Below are 9,449 nucleotides of genomic sequence, written 5' to 3'. Positions count from 1 at the left end.
TTTTACAGAGAGGAGAGAGAGATGAGAGATGAGAGGGAGAAAGCTAACAGGGTTAAAGGGAAAGAGGTAAGCTGGCAGCCAAGGAGTGGTGAAGTGAGGTGAAGGAGATTTGAGAAAAATAAGAAAGTGTGAGATCCGGGAGATAGGGAACACGGAGGAATGGGGAAAGAATAGGTTGTGGGCCCCATTGGCTATGCAAAGTAATGTCACAAAAGACAAAATAGAAAAATGTTCCCCGCGATTTGAAATTACCAAAATATCTTCCACGTTTGTAGTTCCGTAAATTTTTACTTGTAGCTCCGATTTTGATTTCGTTTGCGCCTACGAGTTCATAGTGACGAGCTCTACGAGGATACACCAAAAAAATGTTTCATACGTCTCCCAAAACGCAAGTCAACGAAAGTCAACACCCTCGCCTCTAGGGCCATTTTCGTCAATTCACACTTTTAAAATTTATAAAATCGTAGAATTCGGGATAGGTTGTCACATCGACCCTATAAGAATACAATAAACAAGGTCTGATCTTCAATTTAAAATATTTACATCAGTGGCTACTTAATCAATTAAAATTACGTCTTTTTTTTTTTTTTTTTACAGCTTCTAGTTCCTCACAAATACAAATCACATCTGACAACAGCTAACCACCTTAAAAAATAGAGAAATTACTATTGACGACCACTTGTTGCCCTCGGGAATAAATAATTACTTCCGGCCATTTAAACATGCCCATGAAAAAAATATAACTATAGTAAAAACAAATTAAAAAAACCAAAGATTATCAAAATTATGCTTATCTAATTGTGATTATTCATTAAATTCAAGTTTTGTACATCTTTATGCTAATTATAGTGAAAAATATATTAATTTAATATAAATAAATATTTAATCGCCCAAAAAACACATAAATAAATATTAACTAGTTTAACTCAAAATATCACAAAGGGACTAGGAATGGATGGTATAAATGTATGAAATATACGAGTTATCAATTACCCCCAAACCTAGTTTTTGCTAGTCCTCAAGCAAAACTAAAACTGAAAACAAACAAAACAAAGAAAAGTCTAACTAGACCACTTTCGATGGCTAAGCGATTGCACTGAGCAAGTGCAACAAGCCTTTAAACCTCTACGTGTCCCTAGTAGTAGGAGTTGTGTCTCCTGAGGGTTTACAACAATAACACCCACAAATGTCTATAGACTTGACAAATAAATTGGTTAAAACTCGCTTGAAACAAACTAATAAGAACCAATGAATGCTTAGTTATACCATTAAACAACACACTGCCACTTCAAAGAATCATATCATATGTGTAGTGTAAAAATATTGCTCCATGACTCATGACTTCAAAAGCACCATACTCAAAGACTAAAGATAGGATTTGCCTCAACTCTAATTCTCACAGATTGTCACTCAAATTTTCACTTAGATCCTAAGGTTTTGTCTCTCATCAAACATACGTGAGTGAAGTTATGTAAAAGGGAATCAAAATTCTCACATATGAAATATGAAATAAAAGCACAATTTCTGAATATATCTCATGAAAGGAATCAAACATTAAGAATATGGATAGCACACATACTTACCAGCACCCATGAATTTATCCTTAAAGATCAGCTAGGTCTTCACATGGTTGTAATGTAAGGCTTAGGCTAGGGGCTACGAAAGAATGGATAGGAAATACTAGAGCTTGGGACATACCAAAGTGCCTTTGTTGTAAAACCAACAAGCTCTCCTCTTGAATTGATCTTCGTTGTTTGTTCTTGGCGTCCAAGACACACGTGAAATAGTGAAGGATTTGGAAATTGCATCTTCTTTATTCATTATTTTCTTTTCTTTCTTTCTTTTTTTTTTTTTTTTCTTGTTTTGCAATTCCAGCACATGTTACCTTGGTACACGCCACATTCTTGATCTAGAGCTCAATCTATCTTTGTCTTCATCACTTTGGTATTCTCCAAACTATAAGGTATGGCTGTAATGGGCTAAGATGGGTAGAGTTTGGTGTAGGTGATGAAAGAATCAGGTTAAAAGTGTTTGGCTGCAAAAAACAAAAAGGGTTGGGAATAAAGCCATTTGGTGGTTAAAACATGCATAGCCTAACATCGTCTCAATGGGTTCATTCATAAGTGATAACAAGCATATGGTATCTGCAACAAAGAATTATTCTTAGCATTCAATCAACAAGAAATAATGAGATCATATAAAGTGAATTTGCAAGAAGAAGATAGGAGTACAAACACTTTAAACCCTCTCAAAGATGCAAATAGGCTCAAAATAGCTCACTAGGGTAGTCTCCACTACTCGTCTTCCATAATTTGAGCATGACACTTTAATCACCATAGTTCAAAAGTAATAACTTTGTGAACTACAAAAATTATGATATGGAACTTTTCATGACAACACCATAGTCAGATTGTATACACAACCATCATATACATTCACATTAGTAAGCAAAAGCAAACTTTAACAAAAACTGAAATCAAAAGAAAATTTTCAATTTCCAGTAGAAGAATGACGAGTACCTAGCCAACCTCTTCCAGCAGAAGTTGGATGTGCCTATGGGGGAGCAAACACATGATCCACTTGTATCTCTACAATTGTTGATGGATGAGATTGGATGACGGAAAGGTAAGGAACTTCATGGCCTAGGAGCCGGTCTAGTTTGAGACCTCGATGGGTCTTCTTCTTCATCTAGCTTTATCTAGTGTTCTAAAAATCGACCTAGGTGGTGCCTAGGCACTACGCGGTGGTCAGTTGCTAGATTAAGCCAAAATCGGAAAGCAAATTAGAGAAGAAATTAGGCGGGTGCCTATGGGTTCTAGAGCCTAGGCATTGTTGAAAGTCGAAAAAAGTTTGATTTTAGTTTCGAACTTTATTTTTGTTTTGAATCTGCCGAAAGAGGAGGAGCGCCATGTTTTAATGAAGACGACTACATACAGGTGTAGGGTTTAGAAGGTGGTAGGCTTATTATTTCTCCCTCATTCCCTGCTGACATGAGAAGGTGGTAGGCTTATTATTTCTCCCTCATTCCCTGCTGACATGAGCAACTTTCTATTTTTTTTTACTTATGTTATTCACTGAGACCACGCCACCACGCATCTATTTGTCTTATTTTGTAATAGTCATCCAACGAGACAGTAGCATCCTAAATTCCTAATTAATAAGAGGTTTTAGGAATTATGAGTTGGTGTGTCGATAAAATTAAAATGAATTAGGAGGTGTCGTCCACTAGATGCCTTAGATGTCCCTACTACTCAGTTAATGTTTTTTACTCACACACCATTATTTTTTTTAATTTCACTACAAATTCATAAAACTTTTTAAAATATTTTATACAATACTACAGACTCATAATCACTTAAATTTTCATTTCATATCATCAAACTCACTAAGATACTAAAGCGAGAATTCTGATTTTTTGTCGGTTGTATGTTAAATAATACACTTAATTAAACTAGTAAACATAAATATTAGTATAGTATTATTTATTTATTTATTTATTTTATTAAAGTGTAAATAGGCACTTCTTTGGTACTTAGTAATATTGATTTTCTCTTCATTGGTAAGTAAGAGATCTTAGGTTTCATTCTTGCTAAAGGCGAATATCAAGCACATTATTACTATCCTATTATGAGGCTTACCCCCTTCCCCACCCCCTTAGTGCAGATAATAAAGTTTGTTAAAAAATGTATACGCGATATAATAAATTTACTTAAATCCATCTAATCCACCTAGGCCCTAGCCAGTCACCTAACTAGTGCCAAGTATCTTTTGAAACCTTGCTCTCATCCTTGAACCGAAACGTCTACCAGACTACATATGTTGAAGATGAAGCTAGCGCACCAAAGAGAATAACCCACGCCAAAAGGAAGAAGCGGCGCACCTTATTCAAGAAACTGCTCGCAAGCAGAAGCAATGCGCATGGACATCGCCGGGATAGCCAAGCAATGCTAACTTCTGACATTCGCATTCCCCCAGCCACCTTAATTAGTCCACCCAATTTATGTTAATTTGTTTAATCTTTTTTTTTTACATATTTGTACAAACAATTTTATTTTGAATGCAATTAGGATTAAGTAAATTACCTACTTTAAATATTGTTTTAATACCATTTAAAAATTTTTTAAAAACATTAAAAAGGTTAGCCTACATTTAATACCATTTTTTACTTAATTGTCATTAATTTTAGCTTTTTAAATTAGTATAATTAGGATTAAGTAAATTACCGACATTAAATATTGTTTTAATACCATTTAAAAAAAATAAAAAAGGTTAGCCTGACGAATTATTTTGAGCAAACTTTATCTTATTTTTTTTTATTTTGTCGGGTGAAAACTTTTAATAGTATTTACAAAGGTGTGGGGCGACAAAACATCATAGTCGGGTATGATATTTTCGCCAGGTAAAGGTAAAGTCAGTCAACGCATTTTTACCCGATGACTTCTTTCGTCAAACAAATGCAACTTTGCCCTACGACTAACATTTTTTTTTGTCAAGTAAAACTTCGAGCGATGGATTTTGCATGGCCAACTTTTCTCAACGAATTTCCGTTAGCTAAAGTTTTAGGCGACGAAACCCTCTTTAATCCGACAAAAATAGGTTTTTATTTTTATTTTTATTTTTTGTAATGATGTAATGGAATGATAGAATAAATAGTGGTATACTCGTCCTGATTTAGGAGAGAAGATCCAGCTTGGGTTTGAAAATACCAACTCATATTATGTCAATAATTTAAGGAATAGAAAACTAGATTTTAATCCTTCAATATAAGATGAAGTTTAGAAAAATGTTTTATACAAGATTAAAAATTGATTTTAGTCCCTAAACTGTCACATCCTGGCCCGGGACCAATTTGGTATCAAAGCCAATCTTTGGTCGGAAGTGTGCTGATGAGGACGTTGGAACCCTAAGAGGGGTGGATTGTAAGATCCCACATCGTCCAGGGGAGCGGATCTTGTAAGCCTTATATGTATATTCCTATCTCTTCCTAGCACAAGGCCTATTGGGAGCTCACTGGCTTCAAGTTCCGTAGGAACTTCGAAGTCATAAGAGTTCGCGTGAGAGCATTCCCAGGATGGGTGACCCACTTGGTAGTTCTCGTGTGAATTCTCAGAAACAAAACTGTGAGGATGTGGTAGGGGCCCAAAGTGGACAATATCGTGCTACGGTGGAGTCGAGCCCAAGATGTGGTGGGGGTCCGAGCCAGGATGTGACATAAACTCTATTTAGTGTCAGCATATGTATTCAATATCTCTCTTTTTTATTGGATAATTTTATGAAAATATTATAAATTTTAATTCTTATTATGGTAAGTATCTTATATATAAGAAAATATTTTTCGGTACACTTATGTTTTTGCATACTTTCTTATCTGCCACTACTTCTTTACAATATATTTAGGTACGAATATCTCGGTACACTAGATTAGTATAATATGTTTAGATACGGACATTTCGGTACAATAGTTTAGTATAATATATTTAAGTACTGACATTTCGGTACCCTAGTTTAGTATCATATAGGTAGATATATACAATTTGGTACATGATGCGAGAATTATACGCACACAAATTAAACCCTCTTTTTGACAATTGTAGTAATGATGTAAGTAGGGATCGTTCTGGACTGGGGATTAGGAGGGATTGTTAATCACTTGGATTTGACTCAAAAACGTAAAAACACAATATAAAGTTTAAAACACTAAACTAAACTCAAAGAATGCAAAACTAAACACTTAAAACACTAAAACAAATCAAATGATTAAGACTTAACAAAATATGGGGGGGGGGGGGGAATTGAGTTTTTGACGAAATTAACTAAAATGCATAAATTGTAATTAACGGCAGAATGTAAATATGAATATGATGAAAATATGGATGGAATGCTAGCTAGAAGGTTCTTCTCCACACATGTTACACTTGCATACAAGATTGATTTTCAGTTGGTCTTTCGATAAATTATGAAACTCAACACTCCGGGTTAATTAGGTCCGCTTAAATTAACCGTCAAGTTCTCCTTAAGTTAATGAATTGGATGGGTTTGCGCAACGCAATTCACAACATTCTCCAAAAGTCCTTTACGTGAACAGCACAATAAAGATACAATCAAAGATCATTAAGCATCATGAAAACTATAAGTGTTGACGAGGCCTTCGTTACTATGAAAAGCATGAAACTGGTGCCAAGAATTCATTTAACATGATTGTTTATAAGCAACCTCCACTACTTGTGAATATAAGTTCATAACTATTAGGTGAAACTCACTTATATTCTAGCGTCATATTCATGCATGAAAATTAAGCGTGCACTCTCAATAAACATACATAAATAAGTTATCAATCAAACAGTTAAACAAATTGAATCCACAACTTATGAAATTCCAACCAAAAGTAATCAATTCATATTGCAAGCATAAACATGGTTTCGAATCACCCCCTAGCTAAAGGGGGTTTAGTTCCTCATACGTACAAAACAAAGAGAATTGAAATTAAACATTGGAATCAAAGAAACACCTAAACATTCCAACAACTCAAACTTGAATTGTATGAACGTTTAGGCCCTCTTCTCTTCCTCTTTATTGTGGCACAAGGTCTAAGGATAGTTTGATGGTGTGAATGGTTTGGGGAGTGGTGGAAATGGAAGGATGGTGTTTGGATTGTAAGGGAGAGATGCTGGAAATGGGTGCTGTTTTGCACGGCAATGTGTGTTGATTTTTTGGTGTGTATGATGGCAGGTTGTGTGGGTGATATGTGAATGTGGTTGAATGATTAAGTGCATGTGGGTGGAAATGTTTGAAGATGCATGTGTTTAAATGGTTAAAAAAAATGGGAATGTGGGTTGGAAATGCATGTGGAATGAAGTGGAATGACAATGAGTGCATGTGAGTTGAAATGCATGTGTTTAAATGGTTGAAATGTGTATGAATGCATGGCAAAGCTGATTTATTTGAATATGCAATTGCAATGACAGCTAGGTTGAATGATTAAAGGAGTGTTGCTAGGTTGGAAATGCATGGGGAATGCATGTGCACGGTTTTGGGAGAAAATGGGAGTGCATGTGGGTGCAATGGATGTGGAATGGCTGGTTGTTTATGGTGATGTGCACGGCAAGGATTGTTTTTGGTGCATGTGGCTGCAATGTTGTGCAAAACTTTAAAACATTAAGACAAACCAAAAGACTCAAAACAAGTTCAAAAGACTCAAAACTAATTTTGGACGAATTTAAGATTATGGCTTGATTCAAAATACTTTAAAACATAAACTAAACAGATTCTAAGCACTAAAGAACAAGAAAGTAAAGGGGGGGAGAGTTTTGATTTGACGAAAATTGAAATAACAAAACAAGTTAATAAACTAAGCAGAATGTAAATATGAACACCTTTGAAAAATGACTAACCCATCGAACCTTTACTTAGATTTGAGTCTCAACAGCGATCCGGTTGTGCCCCGTCAAGGTAATGTATGGCGCCCTTCTTTCTTATCTTCTAATGGTATTCTTACAGGTGAAGACTCCATGATGACGGATGCAACAACAACTACGATAGTAGCTAGGAACCTCCTCACTCCTAAGGATAGTAGGCTGCTTTCAAGACGGTCCGATGAGTTGGCCGTTCAAGAATCCCTCGCTCTCAGTGTTCAGTGTGCAGGCTCTGTGTCCAACATGGGCCAACGCCTACTTGCTCGCTCCCGTCAGGTTGAATCGTTGATGGCAGAGGTGGAAAGTCTCAAGCAAGAGATCAAGCAGCTGAAGTATGAGAATAGAAGTTTGCACGTGCTTGCAAACAACTATTCGACGGGCATGAAGAGGAAGCTTGATGAGATGCAAAAGTCTGAAGGTCGGATTCAAAGTGACCGTCAAAGGCTTTCGTCTTTCCTCCAGAGGCACCTTTTTCCTGGGTCATCCAGCGTTCCACCAAGTATTGTGGCCTCGAATGATCTAGCTCCGATGCCTCCCGCTCCGATGCCTTCCGCTCCGATGCCTCGTAGTGGGGCTTCACGTAATCAACCTTTGTGAAGGCTCCATCATTCTGCCATGTTGCAAAATTTGATGCGAAATTTATACGCACACAAATTAAACCCTCTTTTTGACAATTGTAGTAAGTATGTAAGTAGGGATCGTTCTTAACCGGGGATTAGGAGGAATTGCATAATCACTTGGAAACTGACTCAATAACGTAAAATAAAGTTTAAAACACTAAACTAAACTCAAAGAATGCAAAACTAAACACTTAAAACACTAAAACAAATCAAATGATTAAGACTTAACAAAATATGGGGGGGGGGGGGAATTGAGTTTTTGATGAAATTAACTAAAATGCATAAATTGTAATTAACGGCAGAATGTAAATATGAATGTGATGAAAATATGGATGGAATGCTAGCTAGAAGGTTCTTCTCCACACATGTTACACTTGCATACAAGATTGATTTTCAGTTGGTCTTTCGATAAATTATGAAACTCAACACTCCGGGTTAATTAGGTCCGCTTAAATTAACCGTCAAGTTCTCCTTAAGTTAATGAATTGGATGGGTTTGCACAACGCAATTCACAACATTCTCCAAAAGTCATTTACGTGAACAGCACAATAAAGATACAATCAAAGATCATTAAGCATCATGAAAACTATAAGTGCTGACGAGGCCTTCGTTACTATGAAAAGCATGAAACTAGTGCTAAGAATTCATTTAACGCGATTGTTTATAAGCAACCTCCACTACTTGTGAATATAAGTTCATAACTATTAGGTGAAACTCACTTATATTCTAGCGTCATATTCATGCATGAAAATTAAGCGTGCACTCTCAATAAACATACATAAATAAGTTATCAATCAAACAGTTAAACAAATTGAATCCACAAATTGAATCAAACAGTTAAACATTGGAATCAAAGAAACACCTAAACATTCCAACAACTCAAACTTTAATTGTATGAACGTTTAGGCCCTCTTCTCTTCCTCTTTATTGTGACACAAGGTCTAAGGATAGTTTGATGGTGTGAATGGTTTGGGGAGTGGTGGAAATGGAAGGATGGTGTTTGGATTGTAAGGGAGAGATGCTGGAAATGGGTGCTGTTTTGCACGGCAATGTGTGTTGATTTTTTGGTGTGTATGATGGCAGATTGTGTGGGTGATATGTGAATGTGGTTGAATGATTAAGTGCATGTGGGTGGAACTGTTTGAAGATGCATGTGTTTAAATGGTTAAGAAAAATAGGAATGTGGGTTGGAAATGCATGTGGAATGAAGTGGAATGACAATGAGTGCATGTGAGTTGAAATGCATGGGTTTAAATGGTTGAAATGTGTATGAATGCATGGCAAAACTGATTTATTTGAATATGCAATTGCAATGATAGCTAGGTTGAATGATTAAAGGAGTGTTGCTAGGTTGGAAATGCATGGGGAATGCATGTGCACGGTTTTGGGAGAAAATGGGAGTGCATGTGGGTGTAAT

The sequence above is a fragment of the Pyrus communis genome, chromosome 6 (genome assembly GCF_041283825.1).
Source record: "Pyrus communis isolate YQ-2024b chromosome 6, ASM4128382v1, whole genome shotgun sequence".
In the NCBI taxonomy this organism is placed as follows: domain Eukaryota; kingdom Viridiplantae; phylum Streptophyta; class Magnoliopsida; order Rosales; family Rosaceae; genus Pyrus; species Pyrus communis.
Note: the sequence above shows the minus strand (reverse complement) of the source record.